The following is a 21,036-nucleotide window of genomic DNA, read 5'->3' as shown; positions in this document are numbered from 1 at the left end:
CCTTGACACTGACCATTTGAAGACTAAACACGGCCATCAGTGTGTGCTGTAGAGTATTGAAAACATATGGAGGAAACTCAGTCAGAGGCAGTTTGTGTTTCTCAAAGCCCGTTCGTTTTGAGTTACTGTCTTCCCATTTACCCTCCAGAATAGAGCTTTGTGACTTTAGAAGCCACCTGGGACACACACTCACACACACGCACAGACACACACACACACACACACACACACAGAGACACAAACTCTCACACACACAAACTCTCTCTCTCTCTCTCACACACATACACAAACTCACACACACAAACTCACACACTCTCTCTCTCACAAACTCACACACACACACACACACACACACACGCACACACAAACTCACACAATCTCACACACAATCTCACACACAATCTCTCACACACAATCTCACACACACAATCTCACACACACAATCTCACACACACACACACACACACACACACACACACACACACACACACACACACACACACACACACACACACACACACACACACACACACACACACACACACACACACACACACACACACACACACAATCTCACTCATACCCTTTCTTCTGCTTCTCCCTTACTGTTCCTCTGATTTTTGGTTTTCTGATTATAGCCTCCAAAAATATTATATCAATTTTGAAAACTTTGATATAATATTATTATTAATGTCGAAAACAGCAACTTAATATGTTTTTGTGGAAACTGTAAATAGTTTTTCAGGATTCTTTAATGAATAGCATTTATTGATTAAAAAAAACAGCGTTTTTTTAAAAATACACAAGTAAAAAAGATGTTACTTTTGATCAATCTAATGTGTCCTTGCTAAATAAACATTTATTTCTTAAAAAAATAATAATAATCAGTACAGTAAATGTATGTAAAGCACCCAGAGGAGGGTGTGTCAGTAAAATGATAGTTCACAAAGCAGTAGGACTTTCTTCCAGAGAACACAAAAGAAAACAGGTGTGCAAAATTTGCTCTTTTCCGATACAATAAAAAAATAAATAGGAATGGCGGCTGTCAGGTATAAAAAGCAGCACTATAAATCAACATAAAATGAAGCTCATGTGATTTTAAGTCGTTGAAGCCACTTAAGATTTTTGTGAGGAACAAGACAAAATATAAACCTTTTTCTCCTGAAATCTTCTCCTTCATAACTCTTAAATTGAATTAGTTTCTCACATTCAAAATAAATGTCATATAAAACAAAACTGTGTTTCATCACTAATGTCAATCCTGCCGATCATTTGCTGTGATGTTTAAATGAGATGTAAGACTTTCTGCTAAATATCTTTACAACAACAGAGTGAGTAAAATGGCATGTGAGTGAGAACATTTGCATTTTTGAGTGAACTAAGCCTTTAATACAGCATTCTAAGCTGCATTTTTAAGTGCATGCCAGTGTTGTTGTTGTAAACTAAAACTACAACTATTAGCCAACATTAAAAATAAAATAGAACAAAGATTAGATGAAAAAAAAAAAATAAAGATGTTGCCTTGACAACTAGAATAAGTTTAAGGTTAAGTACTAAACTAAAAAAAAAATTTAAAGCTAAATGACAAAAGCACAAACTAAATCTAAAAAAAAAAATTATATATATATAAAATACTTTAACACTGGTGCATGCAATGTCAAATGTCTGATCACCAGGTCATACTGTAAAATGCAACTGAAACTTGTTCTTATGCCAAAGTCATGTGCAACATAGCATCTCAAACCCAGTTTGCAATCTGAAACTGATAACCGCCTCGATGCTCGACAGGGAACAAGGGTGTTTTGACACTAGCTGCCATTAGGTAATACACACTGCTGTGCTAATAGTGTCTCTTGAATTGAAGACGATGAGGTCATAAAGAAGTTTCTTGCCAGGAGTTTCAGTGATAAAACAGGCCTTATCGCCATTATAATGTGGCTCTAATGTGTGTTTTCACAGTGTGTGTGTGTGTGTGCTGAAAGATCACATCTGAGCAAGTGTAGCGTCACGTCCAATAGATCTCGTCAATGAGTGACAGAATAGAAGTGCTTTGATTCCATACTTTATTCTGTAAAGATACAACAGATGGTGCGAATGGATTGAGGAGGAATAAAGGCATAAAAAGGGAGCGCGGAAAGACGTGTCTAAATACTCCCCATTGGGCTAGGAACATTCCTGCAGGATTGAAACGTGGGAACGGGTTGAAAGGCGCACCCCTGCATGAGCGTGACCGTGTGTATGTTTATACTGCTGATCTGTGCAGGAATTCATTCGGCTCCACGCATAGTTCAGCCCACTTTACATTCCCGTCATCGTTCAAAGCGTGTGGACAGGGGAGGAGGAGTGACGAAGGCTCATCCTCGTCGACTGCTGGAGAATGAAACACGGCCAATGTCTGTGGTCAAAGCCTCGCTCTCTCACGCAGGATAATTTACAACCCCGACCTCGTTCATGAGAAAGAGGCTGTTCTGTTTTAGAAAACCCCTATCAATCTCTCACGCAGCCCAAAGTCCTTTGAATGGCTACGAGACAATCTAGCCTCTCGGGGGAATTTCTTTATGTTAGTGTGACCAAAATGTGTAACGATGTCAGACTGATAAAATCAACACAGGAAGAGCAAGAGATATACTGAAAGCAGACTCGCTGAGGTAATGGTCGTCTGAAAGGTAAGGCATTGCATTGCTGCGTGAATCAGAATCAGGACGCACAAAAACCAAACTGAGGTGCACCTAACCCTTTCATGCACATGCTTTTGGATCTTTACTCCCTTTTCTCTCTTTCACTCTCTGTGGGTCCAGCCATCTCTCAACCCTAATCAGGCAACTCTCCCTCTCCCACGATGATAAGAGATCCACTGTTCTTCAGAGAAAACAGGCCATTTCCCTCCCTCTCTCTCTCCAGCGGTGTGTAGTGTAACTCTCCTGGGATCCAGGAACACAACAGTCAACACCCTACACTCATTACTCTTCATTTTTTGTGTGTGTGTGTGTGTGTGTGTGTCAGATACCAAAGATGGGTCGCTTTAAACTCCAGACACCGCACTGTACAGCATGAGACACAAACTCATGCTGGGATAAACAAATAAATAAGTGTAAAACACACACACACACACACAAAGCCACCAGCATTTAAAATCTGCTCACAATGACCTAAATATTTGGAGATGCATAAGAGTCACGTAATTTTGCAGTACAATATAGCATCAAGACTTTTTTTTCTAAAGGCCGGGACACACTAAGCTGATGGTTGGACGTCGGTGGGCTTAGTTTTTTGGCTCTAGTGGGACGCTGTGTTTCTTTTGGACAGATTCAGCATGTTGAATCGGCATCGGTGAGAGAGAGGACTCTGATTGGCTGTTCAACTTAGCAAATGAGTCAGTGCACGAGAATAAATGCGAAAGCGATGAAAGCGAGTAAAGAAGTCAAGATGGTACTGACTGAAGGGTGTTATAACTTAAATCATCTTACCTGAGCATTCGAATGCACGAATATTTTCATAATAACATGATCTGACTGGATCAGCGTGATTGATATTTAAAATGCTAAGCAAGCATTGCTTTGTGTACGGTTTGTATATCTGTAGTCCTAGTTTTGGTTTCCCTTTTTGAATGACGAACATAGATTATTGACTCCTGCTGATATAGACATATTTACTTCCACACAGGAGCAGAACACACATGCTAGCTGACAGTCGCCTTTAGTCCTTTGGGTGTGATCAAGCGCAGCTTTTTGGCCGAGACGAAGGCGACAACACAGTCAGCTGCTCTTGTACGTGTCATTGATTTTGTAAAAACAAATATTGTGCAAAACATCTGTCCAATAATGCTCTTATAACAGGTGGGTGAATGTGTACAGTAGGGCTGCAGCTATCGATTCTTTTTGTAATCGATTAATCTAGCACTTAATAGATCGATTAATCGAGTAATCGGATAAAAACTTTTAGTGTGTTTTTAAACAACCAAAACAAATAATGCATAACGAAAATGATGGGGCTGAAAAACTCCAACATTTGGCTTCAAAACTAAGCCTATTTATTGTAATTTTTACCCATTTAGTGTTTATAAGTGCCAGTGCCAACAATTATATAACAATACAGTTAAGTCAACTTTATACTGTAAAACATGTATAACATGTAAAACTATGAATACAAACTAAAATAGTAAAGGCCATTTGGCCTTAGTTTTGTCTTCTTAATACAACATTACAAAAAAAGTATTGCACCTTCTGCAAATTACCCACCGGAGAACAAAAATAAATGAAATGTATATAAAATATCAAGCCAAACAGGTACACAATGTATACAATTTATGTAAAAAAGATAAGTGTAGCTTTGAAAAGGGGAATGTTTTATTGCAAATATGCATTTTGTTAAATAGAAAAAGAACAGCATTTTGTTTTTCACTTAGGCTAGTTGAAGAATATTAGCACGTTTTGTAGTATTATATATTTTTGTTAATTTAAAATGTTCTATGCTCAATTACTTTGGTAGCCGATTATGTCTTCCCCAAAAGTAGTGGATTTGGAGAAGCAGGCTGGGGAGTTTCATTTTTTTGTTGTTGTCTGTAACTATTGGTAGACGTGACATAGACAAGGTCTCGCAAAGACTGCAATACAATATTTGTTCTTCCATCATTCACGTCTCGGTGTATACAGTGAATGCATGCTGAAATTATTGTTGCGTGGCTACATAAAAGTTTAAGCATATGTGATGCATTGCCGCAATTGGTCTGACTGGCGCGTGAGAGAGACGAGGGTGCGTGTGTGTGTGTGTGTGTGTGTGTGTTAAGGGGTTATTTCTTTAGGCTATACGTTTACTTCTTAAAAACATCAAAGCTAAACATCATATCTAGTCAAACCGCATCACGACATCACTACAAATACAGTATGGGATTAAATTCAGCGAACATCATAGGCTTCGGCACGGGCGAAAATATTGGCGCTGGGTCAAAAAAAAATGCGGGGGACAGAATCGTTACCTTGATTCAGCGACGCTGAAAGGAAGCGATCCCAAACTTTAGACATTCTCTGCCGTTTATGGACATCTACTCTCTGCCATCGCGCCAAATAAATTCAAAATGTATCACGCGCTATGGTGTGCTTCCTGAACACTGAACAACGGTCCGTGTGAAATCAGATCCCTGCGCGTATAGTGCGCGTCATAGGAATTTAACGAGGCTTCGAGGCAGAGTTTTTGCCTCGAGGAATTTTTGTAATCGAGTAAATCGAGTAACTCGATGAATCGTTGCAGCCCTAGTGTACAGACTGTGGGAACAGTTGGTTCCATGTAAACAATGCTTTACAAATAATCACCTTCCTGGTATCCTCATGTGGATAATCGAAAGCAAAAGTAACTAACCAAATGCAGAACTTGAATTTCAGGCAATCAAATTGTGTGGAAAGCTGCAGGCATTCCCTGTGGGTCTTCTTATAGATGATCTGTGACACAGTCTGCACTCTGCACGCAATTGACTTTAGCAACTCTCTGCCCTTTTACCAAATCTGATTTTGTAATGGATAAAGGCATGCGATGAAAACTAACTAAATGGCATTCTGGGATTGACTCCATGCTGAACTCAATTAAGATTAAAACAATGACTCTACAGTTGTTGGACTCCGGCTGTGGGGAGTCACAATAGCACTGGCACATGTGAACGCACACTCACGACTTCCTCTCAAGAAATTCCAGTCTGTAACAGAGGCAAGAAAACCAGGCCCTTGGTGCTTTTGGCACAAGCGTCAGTATTAACCCCAAGCCTGGCACTCCTGTATTTTGGAGACAATCTGCAGCTTTGTCTGAGCCACAACCAGAGTTCTGACAGAAGGAGGGCAGCTCTGCACTGCAGAAACGCCTCGCTCATGAGCAGTCATTTATAAGGGTTGCACGAGGCAAGGCACCGTTCAGTACGCCAACATCACATCTTTGAAGTGGTCCTGGAACCAGCTTTGTTCTTAGCTCAGTATGAGTTGTCCTTGTCAAATTTGAGAAATGCTCACCCACAGGCCATAATTCAGTTTATATGGTCACTGTGGGCAGAAATACTTTGAATTTAAGGTACTTATAAAAAGGTAAATCTCTCCACCATGGGTTACAACACAAGTATGTTTACATGCAGTTATAACTGAACTACAGCAGGTTTTGCATAGTTGAGCTACAGTTATCTGTCTAAGTATACATGAGCCAAAGTGTAATTGAAGATTTGAAGGATTAAACACACCAAGCGCAGAACGTCATCATATTACGACAATCATATGTCCATGTCTGTGAGTCTGACTTTGAACTGTTATGATTTCAATCAGACTAAAGACTAAAGTGTTTGCATGACATGTTATATAGAGAAAAAAATGTTTTCCTTATTTTTGCATTCATATATATCAGTAAGATTGACAGTAAAGTACTAACAGTAAGGTAAGTAAGATTCTTTTTTTTATTAATACTTTTATTCTGCAAAGAAGCATTAAATTGATCGAAAATGACAGTAAAGACAATTATAATGTTACAAAATGCATCTATTTCAAATAAATGCTGTTGTTTTTAACTTTCTAATCATCAAAGACATTAAGCAACTGTTGTCAGCATTGATAGTAAGGAGAAATGTTATCAAAATCAGCATATTAGAATGACTACTGAAGGATCATGTGACACTGAATACTGGAGTAATGATGCTGAAAATTCAGCTTTGCATCACAGGAATAAATAAAATTTTTGTTAATTTTAGTTTAAATTACAATAATATTTTAATATTACTGTCATTCCTATCAAACGTAGTCTTGGGGTGCATAAGACGATAGATGGTAGTGTATAAATGAAGTCATACATGAAATAATATAAGGCATAAAACAAATGTAATATTGAAAAATTCTGACACAAAAATAAATTTTATTTATATATATATATACATATACACACACAGAGAGATAGACATCTATCATACTTGTAATATAGCCAGTGGAAAAGTTGGCAAAAGAAAAAAATCCTTCAACACTGAACCTTAACACGGTCGTCATCCGTTCTTTGGATGCAAGCCCAAACACTAAATCAGAGGGATAATGATACAGGACGGACTAATCAAGAGATCATTAGAATTTCTTACCACGATTTAACCGATTAGAGAGCAGTAACCCAATAAAACATCACTGATACAGCTATAATGCCATAAAATACCACTATAAAGTGGTCAAAAAATGGAAGGTATTGCAGACCGAAGATGGAGTAAATGCAGGAATGTGTGTAGGCTACTTAAACGAGTGTAGGCATATGCGTGTGGGCGTGTGCAGACTACACAGAGCGGAAAAAGTGCGGCCCTCAAGCTCTGACCACATCAGGGCTCTCAAAGGAGGCAAGTGAGAGCTTTCTGAGAAAGAAATATTCAGAACACAAGCCTTTAAAGAAGCTCAAAATCATCTCACTATTTTGAAACTAAACCCAGGACACTTGTAGGGTACAGTACGCACCACAAACCATACGGCAAAAAAATGCCTTTCAGTGGTTCAGGGTTTTTCCTGGGTCAAAAATGGTCTGCGGACGAACACAAACACACACACAGTACAAAGTTCCCCATGTGACTGAACTGTGAGCACAGAACTGTCACAATAAATGCCAAAGAAACAGTTTGTAATGTTCACTTTTCCTTTTTAACAAATAAATAATCACTGTCAGGACAGAGCATAAAACAAAGTGCCTATAACCATATTTTTATATTAAAAAATAAGTACATTTAAATGTAAAAGGACACAAACACATTACATTGAAAAAGTGGCAGGTCTCTTATGTTTGCATTTACACACCAGGACTTAATGCACAGATCATTTGACATACCGTATCAGATTGTTTTGTTCCATCCATTGCTATGGTTATCACTGTCAGATTTAACAATACGGTTGTCAATCCAGAAACTTTGCCATGTGTAGTTTGCAGCATGAAACAAACACATTTAATTGGCCATTGTATTCACACGCTCATATGTCTGTGATTGGCTACAAAGCTCAACGCTGCAAAAACACATTGTAAATAGAAACCTTTGACGCTTTTCACTGAGCGCTTACACAAACACTCACAAGAGCGTTTTAAAGAAGCTGGCTATCAGCAGGTACCAGTACTCCAGAACGGCAGATATCGTCACATTATTATTAATATCTAAAAAATGTTTGGTGGGAAAACTAAGGATTCATTTAAATATTTTCAATGCAGGAAAAACCCTGTGGTTTCAAGTGGCATTTACAAATAAATTTGATGTAGGATCAATTTTCACTAGTAAAGATCACAAATAATTCCATAATAACTGGCAAGCAAAGTTAAATTTTGAAGTAGAAAAACTGAAATAGCATTTTTTGTAAAATGTACTCGAATAATCTTCGAAAAATGACATGTTCTACTAAATTCTTAAAGTGGACCGAATTCTTAGCATATATGAGTGAGTCAGAGGATATGGGAGAGAATGTGTTTCCTCTGATGACCGCTTAGGCAACATGAGGTATTTTAACGCACTGTGTGTGTTTGATGTGACCCATCTCCTCAAAGTGGGGGTGATTCATGGGCCTGTCATCTCCCTGCACTCATTTCCTGTCTGAGTTACCCTCCTCTCCAACAGTGCAACATAAAGAACCAGCCTGACGCACGACACTACCACACTTCCCTCAGTAAGAGACAGATGGAGGAAGATGCAGCAAAACTACCCACTTCATTAAGTCTATCAAGTCCATATCACAGTTCACTTGTAGGTGACGTAACTAGAGTACAGAAAATGTATCTGGTTTAAGACTAGAAACTGCCATTAGCGTTGGAACGGTACCGGAGACATTCGAGACAGTCGACTTCCAATCATCAACACTTCCTCCCGCGTATCCGCTGACACGCTCTCGAGGATCACTCCGACAGTTTCCTCTCCATGTCTCTCTTCCTCCCCGTCTCTCCAGAGAGTGCAGAGTAAATTGCTCGGCCAGATCAATAGGAAATTCCTTAAGAACAGAAAGTTGTGAACAAGGAGATCTCCTGGGACAATGAATGGCCTACTTATACAACTGTGTGGGTCTGAAACATCTGGTGTCATTAATTTAATGGAGATCCTCTATAAAACAAAGCCTTTTCCCTTTTGAGACACTTTTTGGTAAAGTCAATTTCCCTCTCATATCTTCCAAGTACTCCCACATCAACTAATGTTCCAGGCTAGATGTTTAAGAAATCAGAAGACATTTAAAAGCTTTTCTTTAATGGTTACAGCACATTAAAATGATTTATGTTATTACGGTTCTCTGTGTCTCTGTGTGTGCAGATAATATATGTTTTTTCTAGCTCAAGAAGTAAAACTTTCTTTTCTACTGTATTTGGAAATGCACCGATATCGAAATTATGGCTGATACCTGATAAGACGACAATTATTTTCATGATGTAGATCTATGCTACTTTGTTTGAAAAAAAAAAATGTAATGCTAAACTTACAGGCACACATGGAAAACATGCTCTTAAAGAGAAACCATAATCTATCACTATCCCTAAATGATGCTAGATAAATAAATATCCAATATTGGCTGACAAATATTTGAGCATGGCAAATATTAAAGTAATAAAATAGGCTAAAAATTACATTCTCATTTACAATTTTTTTTTGTACTTTTGAGCAAGGATGTGTTAAAGTGATCAAAAGTGACAGTAAAGACACAATGTCACAATTTGTTTATTTGATTTCTTTCAAATAAATGCTGTTCTTTTGAACATTTTACTCAAAGAATCCTGAAACAAATGCATCAGTCTCCACGAAAATATCAACAGCACTGTTAACAACACTGAGAATAATAAGAAATGTTTCTTGAGCAGCAAATCAGAATATTACAATGATCTCTAAAGGATCATGTGACACGCTGAAAGTTTCACAGGAATAAATTCAATTTTTTAATATTTTCAAATAGAAAACAGTTGAAACTGTACTAATATTTTACAATATAACTGTTTTAATTCATTTTTGATTAAATAATGCAGCCTTGGTGAGCATAAGAGACTTATACCAACCCCAAACTTTTGAATAGTAGTGTACATTTATAATATAGGTCATCATATTGATTATCAGCCACAGTTTTTCTATCAGTACACCCCTAATTGTTATAAAGATAGTATAGCAATGGAAAATATCGTGCTTTTAAATCAAAAGCCCTGACAAAATTCCTACAATGTGTATACATCTCAATATTTAAACTTTACCCTAAATTTCACATATGCATGACAGTTCTAGGTTTCAGGTATTTGTTATTCTGTTATGCATGCAAGTGAGAAGCCATATCAAAGACAAGTTTTGTTCTGCGCTCAAACTCCTCCTCTCGTCAATCAGGTCTCTCTTGTTCTGGAGCTGAGCAGGTGGAGAGTCAGGAGTGAAACAGGTGTATAACAGCATGGAAGAGTGCTGACTTCGGCTGACACTTTTTCAAGTCATTCTCTCCATTGACATGTTCTCAAGAAAAGACAATAAGTCATGACACCAAGTTGACAAAACCACTTGTTGCCTTTCGGTTGAGTAGCTGTGCAATCATACAAATAAAAACCTATTCTTCCCTGTACCATATCACATTACAATGCTGTCAGTTTTCATGTTCAATAGGTAGGCAAACAAGCGGAAAGACCAGTTTTCTCCTAACGATGCAAAAAGCTCTCTAGTTAATGTGCGATTACTAATGCAATATTTAACTACCTCGCATTCTATTACAGTAATTACACACTTAAAAGTTACTCTATTAACTGTTACTTGGCTAATTGGACTGGTCAAATAAGGATACAATGTAATGGCTACATTAAGCATTTTCTGAGTGTCATGATACCTTTTTCTGTCATTTCCTATATCTCTAAGAGAAACCGTTGGGGTGAGTCTGCAGTGGCAAAAAGTCCGATTCGACATCTGTGTTTATCCTCCAGCAAAAAACCAAACATGCTATATTTACTCTGGCCAAACAGGCAGAAGGAGAGAGAGTGAATGAGCGAGCGAGCGAGAGAGAGAGAGAGAGAGAGAGCGAGAGAGAGCGAGAGAGCGAGAGAGCGAGAGAGAGAGAGAGAGAATATAAGAAACTTCAGCAGCTTTAGGGATATTTCTGGCCTAGTTAATGGACGTCATAAAAGCAGGTAGTGATGTCACACTAATAACCTACCTGAAAATATAACCCAGAGAGAATACTAAAGTCTGTGATGGCATTAATATGCAGTCATTACGTTGTCATTTAGTCTGTATAACTACACTGTTGTCCATTAAGGTGTGTACTAGTGTGATCACTTCGATGATAAACATATTTTAAACTTACTCGAGTCCTTAAAGGGTGAGTAATTAATGACAGAATTTTTGGGTGAACTGAACTATCCCTTTAAGGCCTAAGGATACTTCGATTTTTAAGCGTGAAGGCGCAGTCACTGCAGAAATATGCATTCTTTTAATTCACCCAAGAGGTCACACTGTGACGCATCAATATTCTACTGGTCACACGTCTTCATGCAATACAAATTCGCAGGTCAGAGTTCACTAAACTTTTCGCATGAGCTTGCGTTTCCGGTCTAATGCATTCGTATACGTTTGAATGGAAGTCATTGCAACGAAAAGTGTAGTGTGCCCGACCCTTGACGCAAATTTTGTCACCAGAATAGTACGCACACTGGACGATTTTTGTAACGCTCACATGCACGTTGAATTTGTTTTGCACTAATCAATTGTTCTACAAGTGGCAACACTGGCACGGGCCGTTGTTTCACAGTAGAAAAGGAAACTAAAGAGATGGAACAACAGTAAAATACTGGAGACTGCAACAACAACAGACGCACAGATTGACAAGCGCTTGTGTGAGGGGGTTATGAGATACCCGCAACTTTAGTTTTTTCTGTCATAACTTCTGGAGAAAAATAGCACAGAAATTTTCTAGAGCGCATGTGTCGACCGCTTACGTTCGTGCATGCTATCAAATGGAGTATACTTTAAAAAGGCTACATGTTTGAATGTGCGCATACGCTAGCGTACGGGTAAAACAAAACAAGTAGGCTAGGCCTATACTTTGGGCTTTTGAGCTTAAAAAGACATGCTTCTTAGCCCATGGGTTGGTCATTTTTCTCTCCACCTGATAACAATGACAGACAAATGTAAGAGTAAGCAAAGAGAACCCTTGCAACCAATCAGCCATGTTTGCAGAAGACAATGCCGCCACCACCTTAAAAAAACCTACAAGGACTTAAATGACAATATGCAAATCCTTCAGACAATCCAGGCCTATACTCTCAGCTGGGTTTGTCTATTCAAAACCATCGACATATCAATAACCGGCAGACTGCAAAAGTCAGTGTATGCAAGTTTAAGAAGCATTTCTGGTTAGTTGATGGAAAAAGAACTTATGAATTCCCAAGAACTCCAGCTATTCCTCCACACACAGATATATTGCTACTTTACAGGGCAAGTTACTGAAAGCTGGAGTTTAGCCTAACACCTGGATGCATTTATTTAAGATTTACAACGGCATTCAGCTCCTCACAAAAATACATTTTGTCTTAAGTTATTGCCTGAAAGAAGAATCTGCTCCAAGCTTGAGTCTATTTTTGTGTGAACGGCAGCAGTGACTGATGTCCACGTTTGTCCATAAAGAAGCCCCTCACTGTTCTTTGCTTCACATACCATGAGAACTGAATTTGGCCAATATGACTGTTATCAGATACATTCATGTGATTGAATTAGCCTCAAAGAGGAAGGACTAAAATAAAACCTCAAAATTCCAGGCACGACAGTCTGGTTCTCTAATTTCACATGGTTTAACATGGTGTTATGGCGTGTGTACTGGTGAAGCCATCTGACTTCCCCTGAAACATATGCTGATTTTTAGTTGCTATACGTCAGTGCATGACCTGCAGTGGAGTCAATAATATTCATAAAGCACTTAAACAAAGGGATAGTTCAACCAAAAAATGTAATTCTGCCATTATTTTACCCTCAACTTATCGAAACAAATTTGTATGACTTCCTTAATCCCTACTTAAGGCAGAATGCCCGTAGCCAGATCTTGAGACTGACAGCAGAAGGTCTGGACTCCAATAGGGCTGTGTTGAAAAAATCGATTCACCGATTCTGAATCGATTTTCATATTAATTTCTAAAGATCGATCCGTAACTCAGAGGATCAATTTTCCCCGTGAACTTTAACTTTCCGCGTCATTGAATTCACGCATGCGCGCGATGTGGAAAGACATTAAAACAACCTCAGTTACGTTAAGCAAGCGGTTGCTTTGAAAACTCCAGAAACGCTCAAAGCTGCGATCTGGCACCATTTCGGGTTCAGAAGCAATGCAGAGAACGAGCTCGACAAAAGCAAAGGTTTTGTAAGTTAAAATTTTATTTACATTCTGATAGAGATGCGCGGTTGGCGGTTACAGCCGCGGACTCTGCGGATAAACCGTGGATCGGGCGGATGACGTGACGAAAAATTATATTTTCGGATGGGTGGCGGGCGGTTAACCAATCAAATAAAAAATATATGCATACATTAAGCGGATGGCGGGCGGGTGCTGTTTTGAAAATTGGTCAAAAACGTTGGTGCGGACGGATGAGTTTTGTGATGCGGTTGAAGTAATAGCCCATCCGCGCATCTCGTTGTCTGTTTACTGTGAAGCCAGTAACCAACAATCTGTTTACATTTGCACTGGCTTAGAACAAATGTGTTCTAAATGTTGATCATTAAAATAAAAAAAGGTGCATTTGCATCTGAACTGTAGCAGCTTTTTGGAAAATTCTTAATGTCATTTTTAATAAATAGGCCTACATCAGGTTCGCGTCTAAATAATCGGTCTACTGCTGCTGATATACCTCTGCGTCCTCGGTCGTCTACACCAGTGCAAGTTTGTGAAAGCAGTATCAACACTCTGGAAGGGGGATTGTTCTTTACAACCACCAATACTCCATTAATTTGCAGTTGAATGTCTATAATAATAGTATCAATATGTTGCATAACTACAGTCCTGTGATTCAGGTAACAGCTGGAAAAAAATGCTTTTTTCAAAAACCATTATCTAAATCTCGAAGATCGGATCGGATCGGATCGAATCGAATAATGATAATCGATTCAAGATCTTGAGAATCGGAATCGAATCGATTCTTGAAATTTGAATCGAAACCCAGCCCTAGACTCCAACACAGCTTTCATTGGCCAAGGAAGGACCAAGCAAGAAGGACTTCAGACCGAAAGCAACCAATCACAGCATCATGTTTGGGGCGTTAAAATGCAAAATAAAAAAGCCAAAAGGCGTGCACTTAATTTAGGAAGGTTGTGCAAGTTTACTGCGAGCAATGGTGATGTGAACTTCACATTCTTTTAAAAATATAGCGTTTAGTTCATCCAGATAAGCACTCATTGTCACAGGCTTTCTTTTTTCCATAAGGGGGTTTGGCATCATGCCAGCTTTGTTTCCAAGTGGACCGCACTAAAGAACGTGACACATACATTTTCTGGAAATCCTGGAGATTTCAACCAATCAGATGACGACTTCAAAACTCCCAAAGTTTTTCCATTTTGTGTGCCATATGCATCGGACGTTCAGCCAACGGCCTGTGGGAATTTGCATACAATTTACCCTATAAAGCAGGGATAGGCAATGTCGGTTCTGGTTCCTAAAGAGTTTAGCTCCAACCCTGATTAAAAAAAAAAACACTCACCTGCCTGTAGCTTGTCACCTGAGCCTTTATGATCCTGAAGACACTGATTAGCTTGTTCAGGTGTGTTTGATTAAGGTTGGAGCTAAACTCTGCAGGACAGCGGCACTCCAAGACCAACTTTGCGCCCATCCCTGCTATAAAACCTACTCGTTTCATATTTGAAACATTAATTTCTAAGGTTTCTAAATTATCAAAACTTTGCAGAAAATCTCATTGTACTCAATCTACTACAACCTTTTGACCTCTTATTGATAGTTCATACTTTTTTGCAAGTAAAAGGCCCTTTAGTATAGTTTTAAAAATGTTCACCTCCAGGTCATGGTGCACGTGTCTTTTTGCTGTGAAATCGTGACTGATTTTTATAAAGTAAACGTAATAATAACTTTTATACTACTTATTTTATACTTTTAACTACATCAAGTTTTTAAAAAAATCATGTTAAAAAGTATCAAATATGATACAACAGGCTTTTGAGGAACATTTACTTGTAGATCTCTCAATCATCATTGTATCATTCCTTAATATGCCATGCCCTCCACAATGAACACAACAGATAAGCTTTGATCATAAACCTAAACATTTAAATATTATCTTACTAAGACATATTGTTTGAGGATATTGAGTGATATTCTTATACAGATATAAAAATCTCATTGGTTTACATTACAAGCTATCAAAATTTCATCTACTTTTTTGCCATATAAATAACAACAACTGCACCGAATTGCATCTTTTGAATAAAATTTAAGTGTTTTTCCTCAGAGTTTCAGTGTGAGCTTCATATTCTCGCTTTATCATACTAGGCTATATGAACCATAAAAAAACATGATGTATCAAATATGATACAAAACATAAATCACATGTGCTTTTTTTGTTACATTTTGTCAACAGTTTCCAAAACATCATATGGTGAAAGTGACTGAAGCTGTGACTCTACAACTTTTGAATTCCACAAAAGTCAGTCAGTCATACAGGCTTGTAACAAGAATGAGTGAGTAAATGATGATAGAAAATTAACTCTAGCTGAACTATTCCTTTAATCCAATAGTGACACATAAACCACCTGTTGTTATTAGGATTATGAAAATTTCAAATGGTTTTCTGCCATAACCAAAATACATCTACCCAAATAATACACAAATCTATTACAAGTGCTAAATACCAAACTTAAAACTCACACCAAACCGCTTTTTTAATTCATTAACAAACTGCAAAGCAACATTTGTACACTGAGATGTACTGGCCTTTTCAGTTGGGTTCTACAAGCATGTGCTGAAACTTTACGAATAAGAAACAATCTGCCCTCACCAACAACCAAAATTGACTTTAAGAAGCTTCAAGACCCATTAACTTTCTTTAAGAACAAGGGCACCATTGTGTGAAAAGTGTAGTCTCACTATTGTTGAATGGCCTTAGTCCAGGTGAGTGAAAACTACTAGTGCTGACGCATGCGCGCTGACTGATCAGGAAGGACTAAAGCGTTTATATTCGCTAACGTTTTTTCACTTAATGAAAATACAGTACAGTGATCCCAAATCCTGCATAATGACCAGTGCTTGCTTCATAAAAACCACCACTGCCCACTATTTGCTCGTGTACACAATAAAGAAACATGACAAAATCTGAAAGCTGTCCAACGGCTCCCGAGTTTTACTCGCCACTTCGCATTGTTGATTTAAACCTGATCGTTAAAACTAATTATCCCCGGTAAACGTCTCTTACCTTATCCGACCCGGGAACGCGTGAGGGGAAAACTTCCCTAAATTTCCCTAAGGAGACATGTGTAGTCCGTAAAACGTTTCAGAAATCCTGTGGATATTGTCGCTCCAGCGCCGTTCGCCAACGAGGAATTCTTCTTGGCTCCCACATTCGTTATTCCTCTTCCTCCCAGCCAACCGAAACCACGACGCCCGGCTGCTACTCGCGCACACACATATGACACTGCGCATGCGCGGGGCTGCATTCACAAGTGTCTGTCTGTAGTAACATATGAAAGAGAGCGAATTCCGCAATGTAACGTGAACAGCGATCTGTAATATAGCATATAGTTTAATTCATAACAGTACAAACAATAAACACAACATGAATGCACTGTCTAAATACAAATAAAATTCTAAAAACATCACATTCATAACCACGACACATTCATTCTGGCTTTCTTATTTATATGTATTTATTTGTTATTAGAAAAAAAATCTAATAAAACAAGGACTGTCTGGAAATGAGTGAAATTGGGGTTTAAGCTTAAATATATTATTTCCCTTTAAAAAAAATCAATAATGTATAAATTTTCCTTTCCATTTCCATATCATGTTCATTAGCCTATCTGTCACATGGTTAACATGTTTAGAAGCCACTTGCATTAAAACAGTTGATACTACAGCACAAAGTGACTGAATGGGGAAACCAACATATAAATGCAACGTAATTTGGATGTGTAAATGACACTTTGATTGTGTTGTACTATAGCCTACAGCGGCACAATGATGATGAATGACTGCATCCTGACGTCAGACTGCACTGCAGTGTCATATCTTTTCGGCTTTTTCGAAAGCATTTTTGCAAAACAGCGCACATGTGATACGTGCAACAGAAGCAGATTTTCGGTTTTAAAGACAATCCTTTTTTGGAGGGCTCCATAGTATGACACATTTAGATACCACGTCTATCACGTTAAACTTAGCAAGCAGATGAGGTACATTTTTCGTGTAGTGTATAGCACACCCTTGTGGTCACTCAAAACCGCCTTTTGTTAATAATTCCTTCAATATTATCAATGTTCACTCTCTTGCAGGATATTTTAAAACCAAGATTACAATGTGGCGAGAAATGTCGCTAAACTACTTGTTATTAAGTGCAGCCAGCTTTATAAACAGCTGTTTTTTTGTGTGCTATAGGTTCATTTTATGTTTAATAATAGTTAACCATTCTGGTTATGACAACAAAAAGTGCCCTAATGCTTTGAAAAAAGAGACTGCATATGTGGAGTCTGACACAAAATAGTGAATGATTGAAAATCATTTCAAATGGAGAGTCGTGTTTGAAAGCCTTAAAATGCACCAAACTGATGTTTAAATTCCCATAAGCAAAAACATTTAAAGCGGCTCAGTGAATTTGCATGTCCATGAAAACATGTGGAATGCCATCATTCTTCTACATAAAACAGGTGTCTTAAATGTCTTTAGATTGATTACAAAAATCTAAATATTGTCTTCATGCAGGCTGATGAGGTTGATCACATATATTCAAATGCAAATAGGAAAATTGCCAATGTATAAATTATAATGGTTGATATCTAGTATATTAAGCTTTTGCATTATTAAAATCACTGTCTGGCTTCATGCAGGCTATTGAGAATCATGTATAAGTTTTCAATCTTCTGAAATTATGATATTTGTCCTATTCATAATCTGCCATTATTCATTCTTAACACCTTTTTGCTCTATAGATAGTGTAACCTGTTGTAGACCAAAGCGTGACGGGAAGAGAGCAGGTAAGTGATACTTAGCACAGACCTTCTGCACTACATCTTATGTTCTCTATTCTGACAACGCAACCAACATCAACTAAGTTAGTATGGCAAACTGAAAGTGTACTGGAGAACAGCAGGACCTTATGGCACAAGAAGCCAGAAAGAAAATCTGCCATTAATGTGATCCAGAATCTCACCAGGGGGCAGTATGACATAATGGAGCAAAACTGTTCTCTTTCAGGACATGTTGTGCAGGTCAGCCATTCAACTGAACTGCATTTCCACCTGAATATATGACAATAAAGATTATAAAGTGATATGCCTAATGAAAAATTATTATTATTTTATGTTTCCAGCTAATAAACCCCCATTATCACAGACAAGGCTTAAGCTAGTCCCAGACTAAACTGCATGTCTCAACATGCACACCAGTAATTTTTCTGAGGCACATTTATAAATAATAATAATAATAATAATAATAATAATAATAAAAACCTACTTAAATGCCCTAATTGAACTAAGCCTAATCCTGGCTTAATCTAAGCCATGCCTGTTATGTTTTAATGTTTTATGGGGACTTTCCATAGACATAATGATTTTTATACTGTAAACTATATATTCTATCGCCATGCATTAACCCTACCCCTAAACCTATACCCATTCACAGAAAACTTTCTGCATTTTTACATTTTCAAAAAACATCACTTAGTATGACTTATAGGCTGTTTTCCTCATGAAAATGTTCCCACAAGGACAAAAATGTAACCACACACACACACACACACACACACACACACACACACACACACACACACACACACACACACACACACACACACACACACACACACACACACACACACACACACTTTTATTATGTAAAAAATATATATTTTATATTAATGTTATATATAATTATAGAATTGACCATTTAATTGTAAATTAATTATATTATATTATATTATATTATATTATATTATATTATATTATATTATATTATATTATACCTGGTCCTAATAGGTGTAGGTCACATCCACTTTGCATACACTATAAACTCAATTTCCCAGAATGCCCTACTGTCCTCCACCCCCAGTCCAGCCGGTGTATTTGGATACAAAGTCAGCCTCAGGAGCTGACAGCTCGGTCCATGGACTAGATCGTCTTTCTCACAGATAAAGGAAACGGGGGTAGAAACGATTCGGTTGAGATGGACGACAGGACGACTATCTGACCCAGCTGGGAGAAATATTACAAGAGCATCCTTCAGTGGAATTCGATGATGTGTACAACATATGGGAATATTTCAGCATTATGATACGCCCATGCGACGAGCTGTGTGGATGTTGTGATGTACAGTGAACGATCCAAGCAACCATAAACACATCTGAATTCAGAAAACTGGTTGTTGGGCTGGAAGGACGTATGGATAGCCTACTTTCTCACTGATCTCTGGATTACAAGAAATATCGTTGCAGAATATAGAAAGGAACTAGGTGGCTATCATCATCATCATCATCATCATTATTATTATTATTATTAAGATGGTGGACGCATTTTGTGCTGGCTTTTATTTGGGCAACATAAACACATTATTGAGAATTTCGTCGCCTAATCGCTACGACCTGGATAAAAGTAACCTTTATGCAAGCCATTCGCATCACTCTCATTCTTCATAGAATGATCTCAATATCGCTATATCATAATAATCTAATATCAAGCCGAAGTTCCGCTTAAGCTTATCATACATTTCTATTTATAGACGCAACTGACTCCAGCTTTATGGATCAACTGCTCGATGACAATAAAATGTCTACTGTTAAAATGACAATCATGGAACATGAGGACTTGAAATAAGTACTTGCGCTTCCAGTCGCTTTTTTTATGACTTGAATTAAATTGCAAACAGTAGACGTGTAGTAGCCTAGCTATAGTAGGCTAACGTTTATTGATTAAATATTAATACGCCTTTCCAAATATGCTAAACGCTAAATGGGTAGAAAATATTATGTATGTCGACTAGCCTAAATCTAATGACAACCACTGCTCTGCCATCTCTCTGTTGTGATTCTCATCTTAAAATGGACGCGCGCTTTCCTTGACGGCAATTTAGAGACTTGAACTGTCTTATAGAGTTCGCAATGTACCGGATTTACACAAAACAAGAGATACGTGAAGTGAATATTACGAATGTGCAAATAATTGTGGATGTTTTGAGATCGCGAGCTGGCGCATCCCTGTGAGCCTATCAGAGCTGAATGTCTGAAGATGCCTTAAGTTTGCGCATGCATGTGTTTAAGGCTATGAATATTCATTAACGTCCATTGCTAAGAGCAACATCGATGTACATTTACAAATATGAGAGTTTTACATGGATCGGATTTACATAGATTAGGGGTTATGACAACATTCCAGAGATTTAACCCCTAGGTTACTAGATCCTGATATGTGGTGTAGGTCAAATTATCAGAAGACCCATCTAGTTCCTGTCTTATCTTGTATTCGCTAATATTCTTTTAGTTAAGGATTCTGCTGTTACAAGGAGAAATCAAGCAAGGCCTTCATAGATTCTTCTAATGGAAAAGCCCAATGCTGCTCAAGCAACCAAAAAGAAAACATTCCTACTTCTTGATGGACTGGACATTCTCATCTAATCTCATGGACTTTGGATCTCATGTTTCTCTAGAAAAAACGTGTATTGTAATGCAAAACTCTTATTCAGAATCCTTGTCCTAGTCATATTAGAGCTGTAAGCATACATTGACTGACTACAATGGCTCTATAAATGTTAACACGCATGCAAAGTGTGCTGTGGACAATCCAAGCAACCGGTGAGGACAGTGAAGGGGCAGCCCAGCAAAAGCTTTACTCATTGATTTCTTCACTCATCAACCAGGCCTGCACTCAGTAGATGG

The sequence above is a fragment of the Scardinius erythrophthalmus genome (genome assembly GCF_964197995.2).
Source record: "Scardinius erythrophthalmus genome assembly, chromosome: 8".
Lineage (NCBI taxonomy): Eukaryota > Metazoa > Chordata > Actinopteri > Cypriniformes > Leuciscidae > Scardinius > Scardinius erythrophthalmus.
This window is presented reverse-complemented; position numbering follows the sequence as displayed.